At 47.6% G+C, this 26,320-nt stretch overlaps 18 non-coding genes across 18 annotated transcripts; all 18 read left to right on the top strand.

Annotated features, from left to right (window-relative positions):
* The first annotated feature begins 224 nt into the window (after positions 1-224).
* On the top strand, positions 225-415 carry LOC142715932 (U2 spliceosomal RNA). The gene has a single exon (XR_012871247.1). It is a non-coding gene; the product is annotated as a U2 spliceosomal RNA (small nuclear RNA).
* Positions 416-1,735: 1,320 nt separating this feature from the next.
* Positions 1,736-1,926, top strand: LOC142715933 (U2 spliceosomal RNA). The gene has a single exon (XR_012871248.1). It is a non-coding gene; the product is annotated as a U2 spliceosomal RNA (small nuclear RNA).
* Positions 1,927-3,206: 1,280 nt separating this feature from the next.
* LOC142716030 (U2 spliceosomal RNA) lies at positions 3,207-3,397 on the top strand. Its single transcript, XR_012871335.1, has one exon. It is a non-coding gene; the product is annotated as a U2 spliceosomal RNA (small nuclear RNA).
* A 1,300-nt stretch (positions 3,398-4,697) lies between these two features.
* On the top strand, positions 4,698-4,888 carry LOC142715934 (U2 spliceosomal RNA). The gene has a single exon (XR_012871249.1). It is a non-coding gene; the product is annotated as a U2 spliceosomal RNA (small nuclear RNA).
* A 1,284-nt stretch (positions 4,889-6,172) lies between these two features.
* On the top strand, positions 6,173-6,363 carry LOC142715935 (U2 spliceosomal RNA). Its single transcript, XR_012871250.1, has one exon. It is a non-coding gene; the product is annotated as a U2 spliceosomal RNA (small nuclear RNA).
* Positions 6,364-7,649: 1,286 nt separating this feature from the next.
* LOC142716024 (U2 spliceosomal RNA) lies at positions 7,650-7,840 on the top strand. The gene has a single exon (XR_012871330.1). It is a non-coding gene; the product is annotated as a U2 spliceosomal RNA (small nuclear RNA).
* Positions 7,841-9,120: 1,280 nt separating this feature from the next.
* Positions 9,121-9,311, top strand: LOC142715936 (U2 spliceosomal RNA). The gene has a single exon (XR_012871251.1). It is a non-coding gene; the product is annotated as a U2 spliceosomal RNA (small nuclear RNA).
* A 1,296-nt stretch (positions 9,312-10,607) lies between these two features.
* LOC142715938 (U2 spliceosomal RNA) lies at positions 10,608-10,798 on the top strand. Its single transcript, XR_012871252.1, has one exon. It is a non-coding gene; the product is annotated as a U2 spliceosomal RNA (small nuclear RNA).
* Positions 10,799-12,094: 1,296 nt separating this feature from the next.
* LOC142715939 (U2 spliceosomal RNA) lies at positions 12,095-12,285 on the top strand. The gene has a single exon (XR_012871253.1). It is a non-coding gene; the product is annotated as a U2 spliceosomal RNA (small nuclear RNA).
* Positions 12,286-13,577: 1,292 nt separating this feature from the next.
* Positions 13,578-13,768, top strand: LOC142715940 (U2 spliceosomal RNA). Its single transcript, XR_012871254.1, has one exon. It is a non-coding gene; the product is annotated as a U2 spliceosomal RNA (small nuclear RNA).
* A 1,288-nt stretch (positions 13,769-15,056) lies between these two features.
* On the top strand, positions 15,057-15,247 carry LOC142715942 (U2 spliceosomal RNA). The gene has a single exon (XR_012871256.1). It is a non-coding gene; the product is annotated as a U2 spliceosomal RNA (small nuclear RNA).
* Positions 15,248-16,531: 1,284 nt separating this feature from the next.
* LOC142715943 (U2 spliceosomal RNA) lies at positions 16,532-16,722 on the top strand. The gene has a single exon (XR_012871257.1). It is a non-coding gene; the product is annotated as a U2 spliceosomal RNA (small nuclear RNA).
* Positions 16,723-18,018: 1,296 nt separating this feature from the next.
* LOC142715944 (U2 spliceosomal RNA) lies at positions 18,019-18,209 on the top strand. Its single transcript, XR_012871258.1, has one exon. It is a non-coding gene; the product is annotated as a U2 spliceosomal RNA (small nuclear RNA).
* A 1,288-nt stretch (positions 18,210-19,497) lies between these two features.
* On the top strand, positions 19,498-19,688 carry LOC142715945 (U2 spliceosomal RNA). The gene has a single exon (XR_012871259.1). It is a non-coding gene; the product is annotated as a U2 spliceosomal RNA (small nuclear RNA).
* A 1,292-nt stretch (positions 19,689-20,980) lies between these two features.
* Positions 20,981-21,171, top strand: LOC142715946 (U2 spliceosomal RNA). The gene has a single exon (XR_012871260.1). It is a non-coding gene; the product is annotated as a U2 spliceosomal RNA (small nuclear RNA).
* Positions 21,172-22,463: 1,292 nt separating this feature from the next.
* On the top strand, positions 22,464-22,654 carry LOC142715947 (U2 spliceosomal RNA). The gene has a single exon (XR_012871261.1). It is a non-coding gene; the product is annotated as a U2 spliceosomal RNA (small nuclear RNA).
* A 1,289-nt stretch (positions 22,655-23,943) lies between these two features.
* Positions 23,944-24,134, top strand: LOC142715949 (U2 spliceosomal RNA). The gene has a single exon (XR_012871262.1). It is a non-coding gene; the product is annotated as a U2 spliceosomal RNA (small nuclear RNA).
* A 1,284-nt stretch (positions 24,135-25,418) lies between these two features.
* LOC142715950 (U2 spliceosomal RNA) lies at positions 25,419-25,609 on the top strand. The gene has a single exon (XR_012871263.1). It is a non-coding gene; the product is annotated as a U2 spliceosomal RNA (small nuclear RNA).
* Positions 25,610-26,320: the final 711 nt, after the last annotated feature.

Raw genomic sequence — 26,320 nt, forward strand, 5'->3', positions numbered from 1 at the left:
AGGCGTTTTTATGTAGATTCCTCCTCTTTCAGCACTGCATTGTGGTGCAAGCAAAAGAAGCAAATCCTGTCTGGCTTCCTCTCCGGCCTTTATTCACCTCCCGTGTAGCTGTGAGTGTGTGAGCCTGCAGGGCCCCATGGAATTGCCTAGAAGTAGGCTGAATCGCTGCAAGGGCTGAACAGCAGTATCGGGCAGGCTCGGGCAACGCGCGGCCCGTTCGGGTTATCGCTTCTCGGCCTTTTGGCTAAGATCAAGTGTAGTATCTGTTCTTATCAGTTTAATATCTGATACGTCCCCTATCTGGGGACCATATATTAAATGGATTTTTAGAACAGGGAGATGGAAATAGAGCTTGCTCTGTCCACTCCACGCATTGACCTGGTATTGCAGTATTTCCAGGACCGGTGCACCCTTTCCTTATGTGTTGACTAAAAGCAGATTCTAAAAGTGTTTTTTGTCTTTGCTATTGTTTCTGTCTTTCTGAAGGGATCTCCCCTTTTAATCCCATTATTTCAACACCTGTTGGACAATGCATGAGTGATAATGAGCTCATTGATTAAATGCAATTAATGAATAGATTGCCACCTCTTGTTGTGTGTCGTCTGTGTTTCTGTGTTTCCGGCATTTCACATTGGAACACCTCATTCACCTTCCTTGTCTTCTCTCTGCCCTCCCTTTTAGGTAAGTTAAAGAGCTGCACCTGAGCCAGCCACTGATTGATTGATTGATTGATTGATTGATTGATTGATTGATTGATTGATTGATTGATTGATTGATTGATTGATTGATTGATTGATGCAGCACAACAGTCAAATAGTGGAGTGGAGTAGGGGAACAGCAAACAGCCAATAAAGCAGCCCGCCCGCTCGCCTGCCCGCCACAATGGACCTACCTGTGTACACTAGATGGATGTGATGGAATGTACTGTCGTCCCTACATTTCAAGAAGAAGTAAGAATTGCAGTTGCAACAAAGCCTTGCTTGCCTACAAAGAGAGCAGCAATTTGGATTTGTTACTATGTTACCTAGAAGAATAACAAACTGTGCAAGGATGGAGGTTGTAGGAGCAAGGAGAAGTTGTCTGTAAAGTTGGTGGATGCCTATTTTCCATTTTGCAGTCCCTTGTCTCCCTCTTGTGGCCTCCTGGAGGCAACTAGCTGTGCAAAAAAAAGACAGCCTGGCGGCCGGCTGTTGCAGTGTTGCCCTCTCAGGCAACACTGAGTGACTGACTGAGCCTCACCGTCTTATATAAAGTTCAGACGGAACTTTGCACGTGTCATAGTGGAGCCCTCAGGATTCCAGAGCCAGCTTTCTGACATCATAATGGGGCCTCAGAGATAAAAGCCTGGGCCCAGGCAGTGTTGGTCAGTGCTGCTCAGCAGGCAGCACTGGACTGGACTGGATTACAGCTGATACAAGGTGTGAAGGAACAAGGGGTGGCTGTGGGCATGCACTTGCTGCCGCTGCCAGTGTTTATCTGCATGGCAGCAGGGCATTTGGGCGTTGCCAGGAAGGCGTTTTTATGTAGATTCCTCCTCTTTCAGCACTGCATTGTGGTGCAAGCAAAAGAAGCAAATCCTGTCTGGCTTCCTCTCCGGCCTTTATTCACCTCCCGTGTAGCTGTGAGTGTGTGAGCCTGCAGGGCCCCATGGAATTGCCTAGAAGTAGGCTGAATCGCTGCAAGGGCTGAACAGCAGTATCGGGCAGGCTCGGGCAACGCGCGGCCCGTTCGGGTTATCGCTTCTCGGCCTTTTGGCTAAGATCAAGTGTAGTATCTGTTCTTATCAGTTTAATATCTGATACGTCCCCTATCTGGGGACCATATATTAAATGGATTTTTAGAACAGGGAGATGGAAATAGAGCTTGCTCTGTCCACTCCACGCATTGACCTGGTATTGCAGTATTTCCAGGACCGGTGCACCCTTTCCTTATGTGTTGACTAAAAGCAGATTCCAAAAGTGTTTTTTGTCTTTGCTATTGTTTCTGTCTTTCTGAAGGGATCTCCCCTTTTAATCCCATTATTTCAACACCTGTTGGACAATGCATGAGTGATAATGAGCTCATTGATTAAATGCAATTAATGAATAGATTGCCACCTCTTGTTGTGTGTCGTCTGTGTTTCTGTGTTTCCGGCATTTCACATTGGAACACCTCATTCACCTTCCTTGTCTTCTCTCCGCCCTCCCTTTTAGGTAAGTTAAAGAGCTGCACCTGAGCCAGCCACTGATTGATTGATTGATTGATTGATTGATTGATTGATTGATTGATGCAGCACAACAGTCAAATAGTGGAGTGGAGTAGGGGAACAGCAAACAGCCAATAAAGCAGCCCGCCCGCTCGCCTGCCCGCCACAATGGACCTACCTGTGTACACTAGATGGATGTGATGGAATGTACTGTCGTCCCTACATTTCAAGAAGAAGTAAGAATTGCAGTTGCAACAAAGCCTTGCTTGCCTACAAAGAGAGCAGCAATTTGGATTTGTTACTATGTTACCTAGAAGAATAACAAACTGTGCAAGGATGGAGGTTGTAGGAGCAAGGAGAAGTTGTCTGTAAAGTTGGTGGATGCCTATTTTCCATTTTGCAGTCCCTTGTCTCCCTCTTGTGGCCTCCTGGAGGCAACTAGCTGTGCAAAAAAAAGACAGCCTGGCGGCCGGCTGTTGCAGTGTTGCCCTCTCAGGCAACACTGAGTGACTGACTGAGCCTCACCGTCTTATATAAAGTTCAGACGGAACTTTGCACGTGTCATAGTGGAGCCCTCAGGATTCCAGAGCCAGCTTTCTGACATCATAATGGGGCCTCAGAGATAAAAGCCTGGGCCCAGGCAGTGTTGGTCAGTGCTGCTCAGCAGGCAGCACTGGACTGGACTGGATTACAGCTGATACAAGGTGTGAAGGAACAAGGGGTGGCTGTGGGCATGCACTTGCTGCCGCTGCCAGTGTTTATCTGCATGGCAGCAGGGCATTTGGGCGTTGCCAGGAAGGCGTTTTTATGTAGATTCCTCCTCTTTCAGCACTGCATTGTGGTGCAAGCAAAAGAAGCAAATCCTGTCTGGCTTCCTCTCCGGCCTTTATTCACCTCCCGTGTAGCTGTGAGTGTGTGAGCCTGCAGGGCCCCATGGAATTGCCTAGAAGTAGGCTGAATCGCTGCAAGGGCTGAACAGCAGTATCGGGCAGGCTCGGGCAACGCGCGGCCCGTTCGGGTTATCGCTTCTCGGCCTTTTGGCTAAGATCAAGTGTAGTATCTGTTCTTAGCAGTTTAATATCTGATACGTCCCCTATCTGGGGACCATATATTAAATGGATTTTTAGAACAGGGAGATGGAAATAGAGCTTGCTCTGTCCACTCCACGCATTGACCTGGTATTGCAGTATTTCCAGGACCGGTGCACCCTTTCCTTATGTGTTGACTAAAAGCAGATTCCAAAAGTGTTTTTTGTCTTTGCTATTGTTTCTGTCTTTCTGAAGGGATCTCCCCTTTTAATCCCATTATTTCAACACCTGTTGGACAATGCATGAGTGATAATGAGCTCATTGATTAAATGCAATTAATGAATAGATTGCCACCTCTTGTTGTGTGTCGTCTGTGTTTCTGTGTTTCCGGCATTTCACATTGGAACACCTCATTCACCTTCCTTGTCTTCTCTCTGCCCTCCCTTTTAGGTAAGTTAAAGAGCTGCACCTGAGCCAGCCACTGATTGATTGATTGATTGATTGATTGATTGATTGATTGATTGATTGATTGATTGATTGATTGATGCAGCACAACAGTCAAATAGTGGAGTGGAGTAGGGGAACAGCAAACAGCCAATAAAGCAGCCCGCCCGCTCGCCTGCCCGCCACAATGGACCTACCTGTGTACACTAGATGGATGTGATGGAATGTACTGTCGTCCCTACATTTCAAGAAGAAGTAAGAATTGCAGTTGCAACAAAGCCTTGCTTGCCTACAAAGAGAGCAGCAATTTGGATTTGTTACTATGTTACCTAGAAGAATAACAAACTGTGCAAGGATGGAGGTTGTAGGAGCAAGGAGAAGTTGTCTGTAAAGTTGGTGGATGCCTATTTTCCATTTTGCAGTCCCTTGTCTCCCTCTTGTGGCCTCCTGGAGGCAACTAGCTGTGCAAAAAAAAGACAGCCTGGCGGCCGGCTGTTGCAGTGTTGCCCTCTCAGGCAACACTGAGTGACTGACTGAGCCTCACCGTCTTATATAAAGTTCAGACGGAACTTTGCACGTGTCATAGTGGAGCCCTCAGGATTCCAGAGCCAGCTTTCTGACATCATAATGGGGCCTCAGAGATAAAAGCCTGGGCCCAGGCAGTGTTGGTCAGTGCTGCTCAGCAGGCAGCACTGGACTGGACTGGATTACAGCTGATACAAGGTGTGAAGGAACAAGGGGTGGCTGTGGGCATGCACTTGCTGCCGCTGCCAGTGTTTATCTGCATGGCAGCAGGGCATTTGGGCGTTGCCAGGAAGGCGTTTTTATGTAGATTCCTCCTCTTTCAGCACTGCATTGTGGTGCAAGCAAAAGAAGCAAATCCTGTCTGGCTTCCTCTCCGGCCTTTATTCACCTCCCGTGTAGCTGTGAGTGTGTGAGCCTGCAGGGCCCCATGGAATTGCCTAGAAGTAGGCTGAATCGCTGCAAGGGCTGAACAGCAGTATCGGGCAGGCTCGGGCAACGCGCGGCCCGTTCGGGTTATCGCTTCTCGGCCTTTTGGCTAAGATCAAGTGTAGTATCTGTTCTTATCAGTTTAATATCTGATACGTCCCCTATCTGGGGACCATATATTAAATGGATTTTTAGAACAGGGAGATGGAAATAGAGCTTGCTCTGTCCACTCCACGCATTGACCTGGTATTGCAGTATTTCCAGGACCGGTGCACCCTTTCCTTATGTGTTGACTAAAAGCAGATTCCAAAAGTGTTTTTTGTCTTTGCTATTGTTTCTGTCTTTCTGAAGGGATCTCCCCTTTTAATCCCATTATTTCAACACCTGTTGGACAATGCATGAGTGATAATGAGCTCATTGATTAAATGCAATTAATGAATAGATTGCCACCTCTTGTTGTGTGTCGTCTGTGTTTCTGTGTTTCCGGCATTTCACATTGGAACACCTCATTCACCTTCCTTGTCTTCTCTCCGCCCTCCCTTTTAGGTAAGTTAAAGAGCTGCACCTGAGCCAGCCACTGATTGATTGATTGATTGATTGATTGATTGATTGATTGATTGATTGATGCAGCACAACAGTCAAATAGTGGAGTGGAGTAGGGGAACAGCAAACAGCCAATAAAGCAGCCCGCCCGCTCGCCTGCCCGCCACAATGGACCTACCTGTGTACACTAGATGGATGTGATGGAATGTACTGTCGTCCCTACATTTCAAGAAGAAGTAAGAATTGCAGTTGCAACAAAGCCTTGCTTGCCTACAAAGAGAGCAGCAATTTGGATTTGTTACTATGTTACCTAGAAGAATAACAAACTGTGCAAGGATGGAGGTTGTAGGAGCAAGGAGAAGTTGTCTGTAAAGTTGGTGGATGCCTATTTTCCATTTTGCAGTCCCTTGTCTCCCTCTTGTGGCCTCCTGGAGGCAACTAGCTGTGCAAAAAAAAGACAGCCTGGCGGCCGGCTGTTGCAGTGTTGCCCTCTCAGGCAACACTGAGTGACTGACTGAGCCTCACCGTCTTATATAAAGTTCAGACGGAACTTTGCACGTGTCATAGTGGAGCCCTCAGGATTCCAGAGCCAGCTTTCTGACATCATAATGGGGCCTCAGAGATAAAAGCCTGGGCCCAGGCAGTGTTGGTCAGTGCTGCTCAGCAGGCAGCACTGGACTGGACTGGATTACAGCTGATACAAGGTGTGAAGGAACAAGGGGTGGCTGTGGGCATGCACTTGCTGCCGCTGCCAGTGTTTATCTGCATGGCAGCAGGGCATTTGGGCGTTGCCAGGAAGGCGTTTTTATGTAGATTCCTCCTCTTTCAGCACTGCATTGTGGTGCAAGCAAAAGAAGCAAATCCTGTCTGGCTTCCTCTCCGGCCTTTATTCACCTCCCGTGTAGCTGTGAGTGTGTGAGCCTGCAGGGCCCCATGGAATTGCCTAGAAGTAGGCTGAATCGCTGCAAGGGCTGAACAGCAGTATCGGGCAGGCTCGGGCAACGCGCGGCCCGTTCGGGTTATCGCTTCTCGGCCTTTTGGCTAAGATCAAGTGTAGTATCTGTTCTTATCAGTTTAATATCTGATACGTCCCCTATCTGGGGACCATATATTAAATGGATTTTTAGAACAGGGAGATGGAAATAGAGCTTGCTCTGTCCACTCCACGCATTGACCTGGTATTGCAGTATTTCCAGGACCGGTGCACCCTTTCCTTATGTGTTGACTAAAAGCAGATTCCAAAAGTGTTTTTTGTCTTTGCTATTGTTTCTGTCTTTCTGAAGGGATCTCCCCTTTTAATCCCATTATTTCAACACCTGTTGGACAATGCATGAGTGATAATGAGCTCATTGATTAAATGCAATTAATGAATAGATTGCCACCTCTTGTTGTGTGTCGTCTGTGTTTCTGTGTTTCCGGCATTTCACATTGGAACACCTCATTCACCTTCCTTGTCTTCTCTCCGCCCTCCCTTTTAGGTAAGTTAAAGAGCTGCACCTGAGCCAGCCACTGATTGATTGCTTGATTGATTGATTGATTGATTGATTGATTGATTGATTGATTGATTGATGCAGCACAACAGTCAAATAGTGGAGTGGAGTAGGGGAACAGCAAACAGCCAATAAAGCAGCCCGCCCGCTCGCCTGCCCGCCACAATGGACCTACCTGTGTACACTAGATGGATGTGATGGAATGTACTGTCGTCCCTACATTTCAAGAAGAAGTAAGAATTGCAGTTGCAACAAAGCCTTGCTTGCCTACAAAGAGAGCAGCAATTTGGATTTGTTACTATGTTACCTAGAAGAATAACAAACTGTGCAAGGATGGAGGTTGTAGGAGCAAGGAGAAGTTGTCTGTAAAGTTGGTGGATGCCTATTTTCCATTTTGCAGTCCCTTGTCTCCCTCTTGTGGCCTCCTGGAGGCAACTAGCTGTGCAAAAAAAAGACAGCCTGGCGGCCGGCTGTTGCAGTGTTGCCCTCTCAGGCAACACTGAGTGACTGACTGAGCCTCACCGTCTTATATAAAGTTCAGACGGAACTTTGCACGTGTCATAGTGGAGCCCTCAGGATTCCAGAGCCAGCTTTCTGACATCATAATGGGGCCTCAGAGATAAAAGCCTGGGCCCAGGCAGTGTTGGTCAGTGCTGCTCAGCAGGCAGCACTGGACTGGACTGGATTACAGCTGATACAAGGTGTGAAGGAACAAGGGGTGGCTGTGGGCATGCACTTGCTGCCACTGCCAGTGTTTATCTGCATGGCAGCAGGGCATTTGGGTGTTGCCAGGAAGGCGTTTTTATGTAGATTCCTCCTCTTTCAGCACTGCATTGTGGTGCAAGCAAAAGAAGCAAATCCTGTCTGGCTTCCTCTCCGGCCTTTATTCACCTCCCGTGTAGCTGTGAGTGTGTGAGCCTGCAGGGCCCCATGGAATTGCCTAGAAGTAGGCTGAATCGCTGCAAGGGCTGAACAGCAGGCTCGGGCAACGCGCGGCCCGTTCGGGTTATCGCTTCTCGGCCTTTTGGCTAAGATCATGTGTAGTATCTGTTCTTATCAGTTTAATATCTGATACGTCCCCTATCTGGGGACCATATATTAAATGGATTTTTAGAACAGGGAGATGGAAATAGAGCTTGCTCTGTCCACTCCACGCATTGACCTGGTATTGCAGTATTTCCAGGACCGGTGCACCCTTTCCTTATGTGTTGACTAAAAGCAGATTCCAAAAGTGTTTTTTGTCTTTGCTATTGTTTCTGTCTTTCTGAAGGGATCTCCCCTTTTAATCCCATTATTTCAACACCTGTTGGACAATGCATGAGTGATAATGAGCTCATTGATTAAATGCAATTAATGAATAGATTGCCACCTCTTGTTGTGTGTCGTCTGTGTTTCTGTGTTTCCGGCATTTCACATTGGAACACCTCATTCACCTTCCTTGTCTTCTCTCCGCCCTCCCTTTTAGGTAAGTTAAAGAGCTGCACCTGAGCCAGCCACTGATTGATTGATTGATTGATTGATTGATTGATTGATTGATTGATGCAGCACAACAGTCAAATAGTGGAGTGGAGTAGGGGAACAGCAAACAGCCAATAAAGCAGCCCGCCCGCTCGCCTGCCCGCCACAATGGACCTACCTGTGTACACTAGATGGATGTGATGGAATGTACTGTCGTCCCTACATTTCAAGAAGAAGTAAGAATTGCAGTTGCAACAAAGCCTTGCTTGCCTACAAAGAGAGCAGCAATTTGGATTTGTTACTATGTTACCTAGAAGAATAACAAACTGTGCAAGGATGGAGGTTGTAGGAGCAAGGAGAAGTTGTCTGTAAAGTTGGTGGATGCCTATTTTCCATTTTGCAGTCCCTTGTCTCCCTCTTGTGGCCTCCTGGAGGCAACTAGCTGTGCAAAAAAAAGACAGCCTGGCGGCCGGCTGTTGCAGTGTTGCCCTCTCAGGCAACACTGAGTGACTGACTGAGCCTCACCGTCTTATATAAAGTTCAGACGGAACTTTGCACGTGTCATAGTGGAGCCCTCAGGATTCCAGAGCCAGCTTTCTGACATCATAATGGGGCCTCAGAGATAAAAGCCTGGGCCCAGGCAGTGTTGGTCAGTGCTGCTCAGCAGGCAGCACTGGACTGGACTGGATTACAGCTGATACAAGGTGTGAAGGAACAAGGGGTGGCTGTGGGCATGCACTTGCTGCCGCTGCCAGTGTTTATCTGCATGGCAGCAGGGCATTTGGGCGTTGCCAGGAAGGCGTTTTTATGTAGATTCCTCCTCTTTCAGCACTGCATTGTGGTGCAAGCAAAAGAAGCAAATCCTGTCTGGCTTCCTCTCCGGCCTTTATTCACCTCCCGTGTAGCTGTGAGTGTGTGAGCCTGCAGGGCCCCATGGAATTGCCTAGAAGTAGGCTGAATCGCTGCAAGGGCTGAACAGCAGTATCGGGCAGGCTCGGGCAACGCGCGGCCCGTTCGGGTTATCGCTTCTCGGCCTTTTGGCTAAGATCAAGTGTAGTATCTGTTCTTATCAGTTTAATATCTGATACGTCCCCTATCTGGGGACCATATATTAAATGGATTTTTAGAACAGGGAGATGGAAATAGAGCTTGCTCTGTCCACTCCACGCATTGACCTGGTATTGCAGTATTTCCAGGACCGGTGCACCCTTTCCTTATGTGTTGACTAAAAGCAGATTCCAAAAGTGTTTTTTGTCTTTGCTATTGTTTCTGTCTTTCTGAAGGGATCTCCCCTTTTAATCCCATTATTTCAACACCTGTTGGACAATGCATGAGTGATAATGAGCTCATTGATTAAATGCAATTAATGAATAGATTGCCACCTCTTGTTGTGTGTCGTCTGTGTTTCTGTGTTTCCGGCATTTCACATTGGAACACCTCATTCACCTTCCTTGTCTTCTCTCTGCCCTCCCTTTTAGGTAAGTTAAAGAGCTGCACCTGAGCCAGCCACTGATTGATTGATTGATTGATTGATTGATTGATTGATTGATTGATTGATTGATTGATTGATGCAGCACAACAGTCAAATAGTGGAGTGGAGTAGGGGAACAGCAAACAGCCAATAAAGCAGCCCGCCCGCTCGCCTGCCCGCCACAATGGACCTACCTGTGTACACTAGATGGATGTGATGGAATGTACTGTCGTCCCTACATTTCAAGAAGAAGTAAGAATTGCAGTTGCAACAAAGCCTTGCTTGCCTACAAAGAGAGCAGCAATTTGGATTTGTTACTATGTTACCTAGAAGAATAACAAACTGTGCAAGGATGGAGGTTGTAGGAGCAAGGAGAAGTTGTCTGTAAAGTTGGTGGATGCCTATTTTCCATTTTGCAGTCCCTTGTCTCCCTCTTGTGGCCTCCTGGAGGCAACTAGCTGTGCAAAAAAAAGACAGCCTGGCGGCCGGCTGTTGCAGTGTTGCCCTCTCAGGCAACACTGAGTGACTGACTGAGCCTCACCGTCTTATATAAAGTTCAGACGGAACTTTGCACGTGTCATAGTGGAGCCCTCAGGATTCCAGAGCCAGCTTTCTGACATCATAATGGGGCCTCAGAGATAAAAGCCTGGGCCCAGGCAGTGTTGGTCAGTGCTGCTCAGCAGGCAGCACTGGACTGGACTGGATTACAGCTGATACAAGGTGTGAAGGAACAAGGGGTGGCTGTGGGCATGCACTTGCTGCCGCTGCCAGTGTTTATCTGCATGGCAGCAGGGCATTTGGGCGTTGCCAGGAAGGCGTTTTTATGTAGATTCCTCCTCTTTCAGCACTGCATTGTGGTGCAAGCAAAAGAAGCAAATCCTGTCTGGCTTCCTCTCCGGCCTTTATTCACCTCCCGTGTAGCTGTGAGTGTGTGAGCCTGCAGGGCCCCATGGAATTGCCTAGAAGTAGGCTGAATCGCTGCAAGGGCTGAACAGCAGTATCGGGCAGGCTCGGGCAACGCGCGGCCCGTTCGGGTTATCGCTTCTCGGCCTTTTGGCTAAGATCAAGTGTAGTATCTGTTCTTATCAGTTTAATATCTGATACGTCCCCTATCTGGGGACCATATATTAAATGGATTTTTAGAACAGGGAGATGGAAATAGAGCTTGCTCTGTCCACTCCACGCATTGACCTGGTATTGCAGTATTTCCAGGACCGGTGCACCCTTTCCTTATGTGTTGACTAAAAGCAGATTCCAAAAGTGTTTTTTGTCTTTGCTATTGTTTCTGTCTTTCTGAAGGGATCTCCCCTTTTAATCCCATTATTTCAACACCTGTTGGACAATGCATGAGTGATAATGAGCTCATTGATTAAATGCAATTAATGAATAGATTGCCACCTCTTGTTGTGTGTCGTCTGTGTTTCTGTGTTTCCGGCATTTCACATTGGAACACCTCATTCACCTTCCTTGTCTTCTCTCCGCCCTCCCTTTTAGGTAAGTTAAAGAGCTGCACCTGAGCCAGCCACTGATTGATTGATTGATTGATTGATTGATTGATTGATTGATTGATTGATTGATTGATTGATGCAGCACAACAGTCAAATAGTGGAGTGGAGTAGGGGAACAGCAAACAGCCAATAAAGCAGCCCGCCCGCTCGCCTGCCCGCCACAATGGACCTACCTGTGTACACTAGATGGATGTGATGGAATGTACTGTCGTCCCTACATTTCAAGAAGAAGTAAGAATTGCAGTTGCAACAAAGCCTTGCTTGCCTACAAAGAGAGCAGCAATTTGGATTTGTTACTATGTTACCTAGAAGAATAACAAACTGTGCAAGGATGGAGGTTGTAGGAGCAAGGAGAAGTTGTCTGTAAAGTTGGTGGATGCCTATTTTCCATTTTGCAGTCCCTTGTCTCCCTCTTGTGGCCTCCTGGAGGCAACTAGCTGTGCAAAAAAAAGACAGCCTGGCGGCCGGCTGTTGCAGTGTTGCCCTCTCAGGCAACACTGAGTGACTGACTGAGCCTCACCGTCTTATATAAAGTTCAGACGGAACTTTGCACGTGTCATAGTGGAGCCCTCAGGATTCCAGAGCCAGCTTTCTGACATCATAATGGGGCCTCAGAGATAAAAGCCTGGGCCCAGGCAGTGTTGGTCAGTGCTGCTCAGCAGGCAGCACTGGACTGGACTGGATTACAGCTGATACAAGGTGTGAAGGAACAAGGGGTGGCTGTGGGCATGCACTTGCTGCCGCTGCCAGTGTTTATCTGCATGGCAGCAGGGCATTTGGGCGTTGCCAGGAAGGCGTTTTTATGTAGATTCCTCCTCTTTCAGCACTGCATTGTGGTGCAAGCAAAAGAAGCAAATCCTGTCTGGCTTCCTCTCCGGCCTTTATTCACCTCCCGTGTAGCTGTGAGTGTGTGAGCCTGCAGGGCCCCATGGAATTGCCTAGAAGTAGGCTGAATCGCTGCAAGGGCTGAACAGCAGTATCGGGCAGGCTCGGGCAACGCGCGGCCCGTTCGGGTTATCGCTTCTCGGCCTTTTGGCTAAGATCAAGTGTAGTATCTGTTCTTATCAGTTTAATATCTGATACGTCCCCTATCTGGGGACCATATATTAAATGGATTTTTAGAACAGGGAGATGGAAATAGAGCTTGCTCTGTCCACTCCACGCATTGACCTGGTATTGCAGTATTTCCAGGACCGGTGCACCCTTTCCTTATGTGTTGACTAAAAGCAGATTCCAAAAGTGTTTTTTATCTTTGCTATTGTTTCTGTCTTTCTGAAGGGATCTCCCCTTTTAATCCCATTATTTCAACACCTGTTGGACAATGCATGAGTGATAATGAGCTCATTGATTAAATGCAATTAATGAATAGATTGCCACCTTTTGTTGTGTGTCGTCTGTGTTTCTGTGTTTCCGGCATTTCACATTGGAACACCTCATTCACCTTCCTTGTCTTCTCTCCGCCCTCCCTTTTAGGTAAGTTAAAGAGCTGCACCTGAGCCAGCCACTGATTGATTGATTGATTGATTGATTGATTGATTGATTGATTGATTGATTGATTGATGCAGCACAACAGTCAAATAGTGGAGTGGAGTAGGGGAACAGCAAACAGCCAATAAAGCAGCCCGCCCGCTCGCCTGCCCGCCACAATGGACCTACCTGTGTACACTAGATGGATGTGATGGAATGTACTGTCGTCCCTACATTTCAAGAAGAAGTAAGAATTGCAGTTGCAACAAAGCCTTGCTTGCCTACAAAGAGAGCAGCAATTTGGATTTGTTACTATGTTACCTAGAAGAATAACAAACTGTGCAAGGATGGAGGTTGTAGGAGCAAGGAGAAGTTGTCTGTAAAGTTGGTGGATGCCTATTTTCCATTTTGCAGTCCCTTGTCTCCCTCTTGTGGCCTCCTGGAGGCAACTAGCTGTGCAAAAAAAAGACAGCCTGGCGGCCGGCTGTTGCAGTGTTGCCCTCTCAGGCAACACTGAGTGACTGACTGAGCCTCACCGTCTTATATAAAGTTCAGACGGAACTTTGCACGTGTCATAGTGGAGCCCTCAGGATTCCAGAGCCAGCTTTCTGACATCATAATGGGGCCTCAGAGATAAAAGCCTGGGCCCAGGCAGTGTTGGTCAGTGCTGCTCAGCAGGCAGCACTGGACTGGACTGGATTACAGCTGATACAAGGTGTGAAGGAACAAGGGGTGGCTGTGGGCATGCACTTGCTGCCGCTGCCAGTGTTTATCTGCATGGCAGCAGGGCATTTGGGCGTTGCCAGGAAGGCATTTTTATGTAGATTCCTCCTCTTTCAGCACTGCATTGTGGTGCAAGCAAAAGAAGCAAATCCTGTCTGGCTTCCTCTCCGGCCTTTATTCACCTCCCGTGTAGCTGTGAGTGTGTGAGCCTGCAGGGCCCCATGGAATTGCCTAGAAGTAGGCTGAATCGCTGCAAGGGCTGAACAGCAGTATCGGGCAGGCTCGGGCAACGCGCGGCCCGTTCGGGTTATCGCTTCTCGGCCTTTTGGCTAAGATCAAGTGTAGTATCTGTTCTTATCAGTTTAATATCTGATACGTCCCCTATCTGGGGACCATATATTAAATGGATTTTTAGAACAGGGAGATGGAAATAGAGCTTGCTCTGTCCACTCCACGCATTGACCTGGTATTGCAGTATTTCCAGGACCGGTGCACCCTTTCCTTATGTGTTGACTAAAAGCAGATTCCAAAAGTGTTTTTTGTCTTTGCTATTGTTTCTGTCTTTCTGAAGGGATCTCCCCTTTTAATCCCATTATTTCAACACCTGTTGGACAATGCATGAGTGATAATGAGCTCATTGATTAAATGCAATTAATGAATAGATTGCCACCTCTTGTTGTGTGTCGTCTGTGTTTCTGTGTTTCCGGCATTTCACATTGGAACACCTCATTCACCTTCCTTGTCTTCTCTCCGCCCTCCCTTTTAGGTAAGTTAAAGAGCTGCACCTGAGCCAGCCACTGATTGATTGATTGATTGATTGATTGATTGATTGATTGATTGATTGATTGATGCAGCACAACAGTCAAATAGTGGAGTGGAGTAGGGGAACAGCAAACAGCCAATAAAGCAGCCCGCCCGCTCGCCTGCCCGCCACAATGGACCTACCTGTGTACACTAGATGGATGTGATGGAATGTACTGTCGTCCCTACATTTCAAGAAGAAGTAAGAATTGCAGTTGCAACAAAGCCTTGCTTGCCTACAAAGAGAGCAGCAATTTGGATTTGTTACTATGTTACCTAGAAGAATAACAAACTGTGCAAGGATGGAGGTTGTAGGAGCAAGGAGAAGTTGTCTGTAAAGTTGGTGGATGCCTATTTTCCATTTTGCAGTCCCTTGTCTCCCTCTTGTGGCCTCCTGGAGGCAACTAGCTGTGCAAAAAAAAGACAGCCTGGCGGCCGGCTGTTGCAGTGTTGCCCTCTCAGGCAACACTGAGTGACTGACTGAGCCTCACCGTCTTATATAAAGTTCAGACGGAACTTTGCACGTGTCATAGTGGAGCCCTCAGGATTCCAGAGCCAGCTTTCTGACATCATAATGGGGCCTCAGAGATAAAAGCCTGGGCCCAGGCAGTGTTGGTCAGTGCTGCTCAGCAGGCAGCACTGGACTGGACTGGATTACAGCTGATACAAGGTGTGAAGGAACAAGGGGTGGCTGTGGGCATGCACTTGCTGCCGCTGCCAGTGTTTATCTGCATGGCAGCAGGGCATTTGGGCGTTGCCAGGAAGGCGTTTTTATGTAGATTCCTCCTCTTTCAGCACTGCATTGTGGTGCAAGCAAAAGAAGCAAATCCTGTCTGGCTTCCTCTCCGGCCTTTATTCACCTCCCGTGTAGCTGTGAGTGTGTGAGCCTGCAGGGCCCCATGGAATTGCCTAGAAGTAGGCTGAATCGCTGCAAGGGCTGAACAGCAGTATCGGGCAGGCTCGGGCAACGCGCGGCCCGTTCGGGTTATCGCTTCTCGGCCTTTTGGCTAAGATCAAGTGTAGTATCTGTTCTTATCAGTTTAATATCTGATACGTCCCCTATCTGGGGACCATATATTAAATGGATTTTTAGAACAGGGAGATGGAAATAGAGCTTGCTCTGTCCACTCCACGCATTGACCTGGTATTGCAGTATTTCCAGGACCGGTGCACCCTTTCCTTATGTGTTGACTAAAAGCAGATTCCAAAAGTGTTTTTTGTCTTTGCTATTGTTTCTGTCTTTCTGAAGGGATCTCCCCTTTTAATCCCATTATTTCAACACCTGTTGGACAATGCATGAGTGATAATGAGCTCATTGATTAAATGCAATTAATGAATAGATTGCCACCTCTTGTTGTGTGTCGTCTGTGTTTCTGTGTTTCTGGCATTTCACATTGGAACACCTCATTCACCTTCCTTGTCTTCTCTCCGCCCTCCCTTTTAGGTAAGTTAAAGAGCTGCACCTGAGCCAGCCACTGATTGATTGCTTGATTGATTGATTGATTGATTGATTGATTGATTGATGCAGCACAACAGTCAAATAGTGGAGTGGAGTAGGGGAACAGCAAACAGCCAATAAAGCAGCCCGCCCGCTCGCCTGCCCGCCACAATGGACCTACCTGTGTACACTAGATGGATGTGATGGAATGTACTGTCGTCCCTACATTTCAAGAAGAAGTAAGAATTGCAGTTGCAACAAAGCCTTGCTTGCCTACAAAGAGAGCAGCAATTTGGATTTGTTACTATGTTACCTAGAAGAATAACAAACTGTGCAAGGATGGAGGTTGTAGGAGCAAGGAGAAGTTGTCTGTAAAGTTGGTGGATGCCTATTTTCCATTTTGCAGTCCCTTGTCTCCCTCTTGTGGCCTCCTGGAGGCAACTAGCTGTGCAAAAAAAAGACAGCCTGGCGGCCGGCTGTTGCAGTGTTGCCCTCTCAGGCAACACTGAGTGACTGACTGAGCCTCACCGTCTTATATAAAGTTCAGACGGAACTTTGCACGTGTCATAGTGGAGCCCTCAGGATTCCAGAGCCAGCTTTCTGACATCATAATGGGGCCTCAGAGATAAAAGCCTGGGCCCAGGCAGTGTTGGTCAGTGCTGCTCAGCAGGCAGCACTGGACTGGACTGGATTACAGCTGATACAAGGTGTGAAGGAACAAGGGGTGGCTGTGGGCATGCACTTGCTGCCACTGCCAGTGTTTATCTGCATGGCAGCAGGGCATTTGGGCGTTGCCAGGAAGGCGTTTTTATGTAGATTCCTCCTCTTTCAGCACTGCATTGTGGTGCAAGCAAAAGAAGCAAATCCTGTCTGGCTTCCTCTCCGGCCTTTATTCACCTCCCGTGTAGCTGTGAGTGTGTGAGCCTGCAGGGCCCCATGGAATTGCCTAGAAGTAGGCTGAATCGCTGCAAGGGCTGAACAGCAGTATCGGGCAGGCTCGGGCAACGCGCGGCCCGTTCGGGTTATCGCTTCTCGGCCTTTTGGCTAAGATCAAGTGTAGTATCTGTTCTTATCAGTTTAATATCTGATACGTCCCCTATCTGGGGACCATATATTAAATGGATTTTTAGAACAGGGAGATGGAAATAGAGCTTGCTCTGTCCACTCCACGCATTGACCTGGTATTGCAGTATTTCCAGGACCGGTGCACCCTTTCCTTATGTGTTGACTAAAAGCAGATTCCAAAAGTGTTTTTTGTCTTTGCTATTGTTTCTGTCTTTCTGAAGGGATCTCCCCTTTTAATCCCATTATTTCAACACCTGTTGGACAATGCATGAGTGATAATGAGCTCATTGATTAAATGCAATTAATGAATAGATTGCCACCTCTTGTTGTGTGTCGTCTGTGTTTCTGTGTTTCCGGCATTTCACATTGGAACACCTCATTCACCTTCCTTGTCTTCTCTCCGCCCTCCCTTTTAGGTAAGTTAAAGAGCTGCACCTGAGCCAGCCACTGATTGATTGATTGATTGATTGATTGATTGATTGATTGATTGATTGATTGATTGATTGATGCAGCACAACAGTCAAATAGTGGAGTGGAGTAGGGGAACAGCAAACAGCCAATAAAGCAGCCCGCCCGCTCGCCTGCCCGCCACAATGGACCTACCTGTGTACACTAGATGGATGTGATGGAATGTACTGTCGTCCCTACATTTCAAGAAGAAGTAAGAATTGCAGTTGCAACAAAGCCTTGCTTGCCTACAAAGAGAGCAGCAATTTGGATTTGTTACTATGTTACCTAGAAGAATAACAAACTGTGCAAGGATGGAGGTTGTAGGAGCAAGGAGAAGTTGTCTGTAAAGTTGGTGGATGCCTATTTTCCATTTTGCAGTCCCTTGTCTCCCTCTTGTGGCCTCCTGGAGGCAACTAGCTGTGCAAAAAAAAGACAGCCTGGCGGCCGGCTGTTGCAGTGTTGCCCTCTCAGGCAACACTGAGTGACTGACTGAGCCTCACCGTCTTATATAAAGTTCAGACGGAACTTTGCACGTGTCATAGTGGAGCCCTCAGGATTCCAGAGCCAGCTTTCTGACATCATAATGGGGCCTCAGAGATAAAAGCCTGGGCCCAGGCAGTGTTGGTCAGTGCTGCTCAGCAGGCAGCACTGGACTGGACTGGATTACAGCTGATACAAGGTGTGAAGGAACAAGGGGTGGCTGTGGGCATGCACTTGCTGCCGCTGCCAGTGTTTATCTGCATGGCAGCAGGGCATTTGGGCGTTGCCAGGAAGGCGTTTTTATGTAGATTCCTCCTCTTTCAGCACTGCATTGTGGTGCAAGCAAAAGAAGCAAATCCTGTCTGGCTTCCTCTCCGGCCTTTATTCACCTCCCGTGTAGCTGTGAGTGTGTGAGCCTGCAGGGCCCCATGGAATTGCCTAGAAGTAGGCTGAATCGCTGCAAGGGCTGAACAGCAGTATCGGGCAGGCTCGGGCAACGCGCGGCCCGTTCGGGTTATCGCTTCTCGGCCTTTTGGCTAAGATCAAGTGTAGTATCTGTTCTTATCAGTTTAATATCTGATACGTCCCCTATCTGGGGACCATATATTAAATGGATTTTTAGAACAGGGAGATGGAAATAGAGCTTGCTCTGTCCACTCCACGCATTGACCTGGTATTGCAGTATTTCCAGGACCGGTGCACCCTTTCCTTATGTGTTGACTAAAAGCAGATTCCAAAAGTGTTTTTTGTCTTTGCTATTGTTTCTGTCTTTCTGAAGGGATCTCCCCTTTTAATCCCATTATTTCAACACCTGTTGGACAATGCATGAGTGATAATGAGCTCATTGATTAAATGCAATTAATGAATAGATTGCCACCTCTTGTTGTGTGTCGTCTGTGTTTCTGTGTTTCCGGCATTTCACATTGGAACACCTCATTCACCTTCCTTGTCTTCTCTCCGCCCTCCCTTTTAGGTAAGTTAAAGAGCTGCACCTGAGCCAGCCACTGATTGATTGATTGATTGATTGATTGATTGATTGATTGATTGATTGATTGATGCAGCACAACAGTCAAATAGTGGAGTGGAGTAGGGGAACAGCAAACAGCCAATAAAGCAGCCCGCCCGCTCGCCTGCCCGCCACAATGGACCTACCTGTGTACACTAGATGGATGTGATGGAATGTACTGTCGTCCCTACATTTCAAGAAGAAGTAAGAATTGCAGTTGCAACAAAGCCTTGCTTGCCTACAAAGAGAGCAGCAATTTGGATTTGTTACTATGTTACCTAGAAGAATAACAAACTGTGCAAGGATGGAGGTTGTAGGAGCAAGGAGAAGTTGTCTGTAAAGTTGGTGGATGCCTATTTTCCATTTTGCAGTCCCTTGTCTCCCTCTTGTGGCCTCCTGGAGGCAACTAGCTGTGCAAAAAAAAGACAGCCTGGCGGCCGGCTGTTGCAGTGTTGCCCTCTCAGGCAACACTGAGTGACTGACTGAGCCTCACCGTCTTATATAAAGTTCAGACGGAACTTTGCACGTGTCATAGTGGAGCCCTCAGGATTCCAGAGCCAGCTTTCTGACATCATAATGGGGCCTCAGAGATAAAAGCCTGGGCCCAGGCAGTGTTGGTCAGTGCTGCTCAGCAGGCAGCACTGGACTGGACTGGATTACAGCTGATACAAGGTGTGAAGGAACAAGGGGTGGCTGTGGGCATGCACTTGCTGCCGCTGCCAGTGTTTATCTGCATGGCAGCAGGGCATTTGGGCGTTGCCAGGAAGGCGTTTTTATGTAGATTCCTCCTCTTTCAGCACTGCATTGTGGTGCAAGCAAAAGAAGCAAATCCTGTCTGGCTTCCTCTCCGGCCTTTATTCACCTCCCGTGTAGCTGTGAGTGTGTGAGCCTGCAGGGCCCCATGGAATTGCCTAGAAGTAGGCTGAATCGCTGCAAGGGCTGAACAGCAGTATCGGGCAGGCTCGGGCAACGCGCGGCCCGTTCGGGTTATCGCTTCTCGGCCTTTTGGCTAAGATCAAGTGTAGTATCTGTTCTTATCAGTTTAATATCTGATACGTCCCCTATCTGGGGACCATATATTAAATGGATTTTTAGAACAGGGAGATGGAAATAGAGCTTGCTCTGTCCACTCCACGCATTGACCTGGTATTGCAGTATTTCCAGGACCGGTGCACCCTTTCCTTATGTGTTGACTAAAAGCAGATTCCAAAAGTGTTTTTTGTCTTTGCTATTGTTTCTGTCTTTCTGAAGGGATCTCCCCTTTTAATCCCATTATTTCAACACCTGTTGGACAATGCATGAGTGATAATGAGCTCATTGATTAAATGCAATTAATGAATAGATTGCCACCTCTTGTTGTGTGTCGTCTGTGTTTCTGTGTTTCCGGCATTTCACATTGGAACACCTCATTCACCTTCCTTGTCTTCTCTCCGCCCTCCCTTTTAGGTAAGTTAAAGAGCTGCACCTGAGCCAGCCACTGATTGATTGATTGATTGATTGATTGATTGATTGATTGATTGATTGATTGATTGATGCAGCACAACAGTCAAATAGTGGAGTGGAGTAGGGGAACAGCAAACAGCCAATAAAGCAGCCCGCCCGCTCGCCTGCCCGCCACAATGGACCTACCTGTGTACACTAGATGGATGTGATGGAATGTACTGTCGTCCCTACATTTCAAGAAGAAGTAAGAATTGCAGTTGCAACAAAGCCTTGCTTGCCTACAAAGAGAGCAGCAATTTGGATTTGTTACTATGTTACCTAGAAGAATAACAAACTGTGCAAGGATGGAGGTTGTAGGAGCAAGGAGAAGTTGTCTGTAAAGTTGGTGGATGCCTATTTTCCATTTTGCAGTCCCTTGTCTCCCTCTTGTGGCCTCCTGGAGGCAACTAGCTGTGCAAAAAAAAGACAGCCTGGCGGCCGGCTGTTGCAGTGTTGCCCTCTCAGGCAACACTGAGTGACTGACTGAGCCTCACCGTCTTATATAAAGTTCAGACGGAACTTTGCACGTGTCATAGTGGAGCCCTCAGGATTCCAGAGCCAGCTTTCTGACATCATAATGGGGCCTCAGAGATAAAAGCCTGGGCCCAGGCAGTGTTGGTCAGTGCTGCTCAGCAGGCAGCACTGGACTGGACTGGATTACAGCTGATACAAGGTGTGAAGGAACAAGGGGTGGCTGTGGGCATGCACTTGCTGCCGCTGCCAGTGTTTATCTGCATGGCAGCAGGGCATTTGGGCGTTGCCAGGAAGGCGTTTTTATGTAGATTCCTCCTCTTTCAGCACTGCATTGTGGTGCAAGCAAAAGAAGCAAATCCTGTCTGGCTTCCTCTCCGGCCTTTATTCACCTCCCGTGTAGCTGTGAGTGTGTGAGCCTGCAGGGCCCCATGGAATTGCCTAGAAGTAGGCTGAATCGCTGCAAGGGCTGAACAGCAGTATCGGGCAGGCTCGGGCAACGCGCGGCCCGTTCGGGTTATCGCTTCTCGGCCTTTTGGCTAAGATCAAGTGTAGTATCTGTTCTTATCAGTTTAATATCTGATACGTCCCCTATCTGGGGACCATATATTAAATGGATTTTTAGAACAGGGAGATGGAAATAGAGCTTGCTCTGTCCACTCCACGCATTGACCTGGTATTGCAGTATTTCCAGGACCGGTGCACCCTTTCCTTATGTGTTGACTAAAAGCAGATTCCAAAAGTGTTTTTTGTCTTTGCTATTGTTTCTGTCTTTCTGAAGGGATCTCCCCTTTTAATCCCATTATTTCAACACCTGTTGGACAATGCATGAGTGATAATGAGCTCATTGATTAAATGCAATTAATGAATAGATTGCCACCTCTTGTTGTGTGTCGTCTGTGTTTCTGTGTTTCCGGCATTTCACATTGGAACACCTCATTCACCTTCCTTGTCTTCTCTCCGCCCTCCCTTTTAGGTAAGTTAAAGAGCTGCACCTGAGCCAGCCACTGATTGATTGATTGATTGATTGATTGATTGATTGATTGATTGATTGATTGATTGATGCAGCACAACAGTCAAATAGTGGAGTGGAGTAGGGGAACAGCAAACAGCCAATAAAGCAGCCCGCCCGCTCGCCTGCCCGCCACAATGGACCTACCTGTGTACACTAGATGGATGTGATGGAATGTACTGTCGTCCCTACATTTCAAGAAGAAGTAAGAATTGCAGTTGCAACAAAGCCTTGCTTGCCTACAAAGAGAGCAGCAATTTGGATTTGTTACTATGTTACCTAGAAGAATAACAAACTGTGCAAGGATGGAGGTTGTAGGAGCAAGGAGAAGTTGTCTGTAAAGTTGGTGGATGCCTATTTTCCATTTTGCAGTCCCTTGTCTCCCTCTTGTGGCCTCCTGGAGGCAACTAGCTGTGCAAAAAAAAGACAGCCTGGCGGCCGGCTGTTGCAGTGTTGCCCTCTCAGGCAACACTGAGTGACTGACTGAGCCTCACCGTCTTATATAAAGTTCAGACGGAACTTTGCACGTGTCATAGTGGAGCCCTCAGGATTCCAGAGCCAGCTTTCTGACATCATAATGGGGCCTCAGAGATAAAAGCCTGGGCCCAGGCAGTGTTGGTCAGTGCTGCTCAGCAGGCAGCACTGGACTGGACTGGATTACAGCTGATACAAGGTGTGAAGGAACAAGGGGTGGCTGTGGGCATGCACTTGCTGCCGCTGCCAGTGTTTATCTGCATGGCAGCAGGGCATTTGGGCGTTGCCAGGAAGGCGTTTTTATGTAGATTCCTCCTCTTTCAGCACTGCATTGTGGTGCAAGCAAAAGAAGCAAATCCTGTCTGGCTTCCTCTCCGGCCTTTATTCACCTCCCGTGTAGCTGTGAGTGTGTGAGCCTGCAGGGCCCCATGGAATTGCCTAGAAGTAGGCTGAATCGCTGCAAGGGCTGAACAGCAGTATCGGGCAGGCTCGGGCAACGCGCGGCCCGTTCGGGTTATCGCTTCTCGGCCTTTTGGCTAAGATCAAGTGTAGTATCTGTTCTTATCAGTTTAATATCTGATACGTCCCCTATCTGGGGACCATATATTAAATGGATTTTTAGAACAGGGAGATGGAAATAGAGCTTGCTCTGTCCACTCCACGCATTGACCTGGTATTGCAGTATTTCCAGGACCGGTGCACCCTTTCCTTATGTGTTGACTAAAAGCAGATTCCAAAAGTGTTTTTTGTCTTTGCTATTGTTTCTGTCTTTCTGAAGGGATCTCCCCTTTTAATCCCATTATTTCAACACCTGTTGGACAATGCATGAGTGATAATGAGCTCATTGATTAAATGCAATTAATGAATAGATTGCCACCTCTTGTTGTGTGTCGTCTGTGTTTCTGTGTTTCCGGCATTTCACATTGGAACACCTCATTCACCTTCCTTGTCTTCTCTCCGCCCTCCCTTTTAGGTAAGTTAAAGAGCTGCACCTGAGCCAGCCACTGATTGATTGATTGATTGATTGATTGATTGATTGATTGATTGATTGATTGATTGCAGCACAACAGTCAAATAGTGGAGTGGAGTAGGGGAACAGCAAACAGCCAATAAAGCAGCCCGCCCGCTCGCCTGCCCGCCACAATGGACCTACCTGTGTACACTAGATGGATGTGATGGAATGTACTGTCGTCCCTACATTTCAAGAAGAAGTAAGAATTGCAGTTGCAACAAAGCCTTGCTTGCCTACAAAGAGAGCAGCAATTTGGATTTGTTACTATGTTACCTAGAAGAATAACAAACTGTGCAAGGATGGAGGTTGTAGGAGCAAGGAGAAGTTGTCTGTAAAGTTGGTGGATGCCTATTTTCCATTTTGCAGTCCCTTGTCTCCCTCTTGTGGCCTCCTGGAGGCAACTAGCTGTGCAAAAAAAAGACAGCCTGGCGGCCGGCTGTTGCAGTGTTGCCCTCTCAGGCAACACTGAGTGACTGACTGAGCCTCACCGTCTTATATAAAGTTCAGACGGAACTTTGCACGTGTCATAGTGGAGCCCTCAGGATTCCAGAGCCAGCTTTCTGACATCATAATGGGGCCTCAGAGATAAAAGCCTGGGCCCAGGCAGTGTTGGTCAGTGCTGCTCAGCAGGCAGCACTGGACTGGACTGGATTACAGCTGATACAAGGTGTGAAGGAACAAGGGGTGGCTGTGGGCATGCACTTGCTGCCGCTGCCAGTGTTTATCTGCATGGCAGCAGGGCATTTGGGCGTTGCCAGGAAGGCGTTTTTATGTAGATTCCTCCTCTTTCAGCACTGCATTGTGGTGCAAGCAAAAGAAGCAAATCCTGTCTGGCTTCCTCTCCGGCCTTTATTCACCTCCCGTGTAGCTGTGAGTGTGTGAGCCTGCAGGGCCCCATGGAATTGCCTAAAAGTAGTCTGAATCGCTGCAAGGGCTGAACAGCAGTATCGGGCAGGCTCGGGCAACGCGCGGCCCGTTCGGGTTATCGCTTCTCGGCCTTTTGGCTAAGATCAAGTGTAGTATCTGTTCTTATCAGTTTAATATCTGATACGTCCCCTATCTGGGGACCATATATTAAATGGATTTTTAGAACAGGGAGATGGAAATAGAGCTTGCTCTGTCCACTCCACGCATTGACCTGGTATTGCAGTATTTCCAGGACCGGTGCACCCTTTCCTTATGTGTTGACTAAAAGCAGATTCCAAAAGTGTTTTTTGTCTTTGCTATTGTTTCTGTCTTTCTGAAGGGATCTCCCCTTTTAATCCCATTATTTCAACACCTGTTGGACAATGCATGAGTGATAATGAGCTCATTGATTAAATGCAATTAATGAATAGATTGCCACCTCTTGTTGTGTGTCGTCTGTGTTTCTGTGTTTCCGGCATTTCACATTGGAACACCTCATTCACCTTCCTTGTCTTCTCTCCGCCCTCCCTTTTAGGTAAGTTAAAGAGCTGCACCTGAGCCAGCCACTGATTGATTGATTGATTGATTGATTGATTGATTGATTGATTGATTGATTGATGCAGCACAACAGTCAAATAGTGGAGTGGAGTAGGGGAACAGCAAACAGCCAATAAAGCAGCCCGCCCGCTCGCCTGCCCGCCACAATGGACCTACCTGTGTACACTAGATGGATGTGATGGAATGTACTGTTGTCCCTACATTTCAAGAAGAAGTAAGAATTGCAGTTGCAACAAAGCCTTGCTTGCCTACAAAGAGAGCAGCAATTTGGATTTGTTACTATGTTACCTAGAAGAATAACAAACTGTGCAAGGATGGAGGTTGTAGGAGCAAGGAGAAGTTGTCTGTAAAGTTGGTGGATGCCTATTTTCCATTTTGCAGTCCCTTGTCTCCCTCTTGTGGCCTCCTGGAGGCAACTAGCTGTGCAAAAAAAAGACAGCCTGGCGGCCGGCTGTTGCAGTGTTGCCCTCTCAGGCAACACTGAGTGACTGACTGAGCCTCACCGTCTTATATAAAGTTCAGACGGAACTTTGCACGTGTCATAGTGGAGCCCTCAGGATTCCAGAGCCAGCTTTCTGACATCATAATGGGGCCTCAGAGATAAAAGCCTGGGCCCAGGCAGTGTTGGTCAGTGCTGCTCAGCAGGCAGCACTGGACTGGACTGGATTACAGCTGATACAAGGTGTGAAGGAACAAGGGGTGGCTGTGGGCATGCACTTGCTGCCGCTGCCAGTATCTGCATGGCAGCAGGGCATTTGGGCGTTGCCAGGAAGGCGTTTTTATGTAGATTCCTCCTCTTTCAGCACTGCATTGTGGTGCAAGCAAAAGAAGCAAATCCTGTCTGGCTTCCTCTCCGGCCTTTATTCACCTCCCGTGTAGCTGTGAGTGTGTGAGCCTGCAGGGCCCCATGGAATTGCCTAAAAGTAGTCTGAATCGCTGCAAGGGCTGAACAGCAGTATCGGGCAGGCTCGGGCAACGCGCGGCCCGTTCGGGTTATCGCTTCTCGGCCTTTTGGCTAAGATCAAGTGTAGTATCTGTTCTTATCAGTTTAATATCTGATACGTCCCCTATCTGGGGACCATATATTAAATGGATTTTTAGAACAGGGAGATGGAAATAGAGCTTGCTCTGTCCACTCCACGCATTGACCTGGTATTGCAGTATTTCCAGGACCGGTGCACCCTTTCCTTATGTGTTGACTAAAAGCAGATTCCAAAAGTGTTTTTTGTCTTTGCTATTGTTTCTGTCTTTCTGAAGGGATCTCCCCTTTTAATCCCATTATTTCAACACCTGTTGGACAATGCATGAGTGATAATGAGCTCATTGATTAAATGCAATTAATGAATAGATTGCCACCTCTTGTTGTGTGTCGTCTGTGTTTCTGTGTTTCCGGCATTTCACATTGGAACACCTCATTCACCTTCCTTGTCTTCTCTCCGCCCTCCCTTTTAGGTAAGTTAAAGAGCTGCACCTGAGCCAGCCACTGATTGATTGATTGATTGATTGATTGATTGATTGATTGATTGATTGATTGATTGATGCAGCACAACAGTCAAATAGTGGAGTGGAGTAGGGGAACAGCAAACAGCCAATAAAGCAGCCCGCCCGCTCGCCTGCCCGCCACAATGGACCTACCTGTGTACACTAGATGGATGTGATGGAATGTACTGTCGTCCCTACATTTCAAGAAGAAGTAAGAATTGCAGTTGCAACAAAGCCTTGCTTGCCTACAAAGAGAGCAGCAATTTGGATTTGTTACTATGTTACCTAGAAGAATAACAAACTGTGCAAGGATGGAGGTTGTAGGAGCAAGGAGAAGTTGTCTGTAAAGTTGGTGGATGCCTATTTTCCATTTTGCAGTCCCTTGTCTCCCTCTTGTGGCCTCCTGGAGGCAACT

Source organism: Rhinoderma darwinii, unplaced genomic scaffold (genome assembly GCF_050947455.1).
Source record: "Rhinoderma darwinii isolate aRhiDar2 unplaced genomic scaffold, aRhiDar2.hap1 Scaffold_446, whole genome shotgun sequence".
In the NCBI taxonomy this organism is placed as follows: Eukaryota; Metazoa; Chordata; class Amphibia; order Anura; family Rhinodermatidae; genus Rhinoderma; species Rhinoderma darwinii.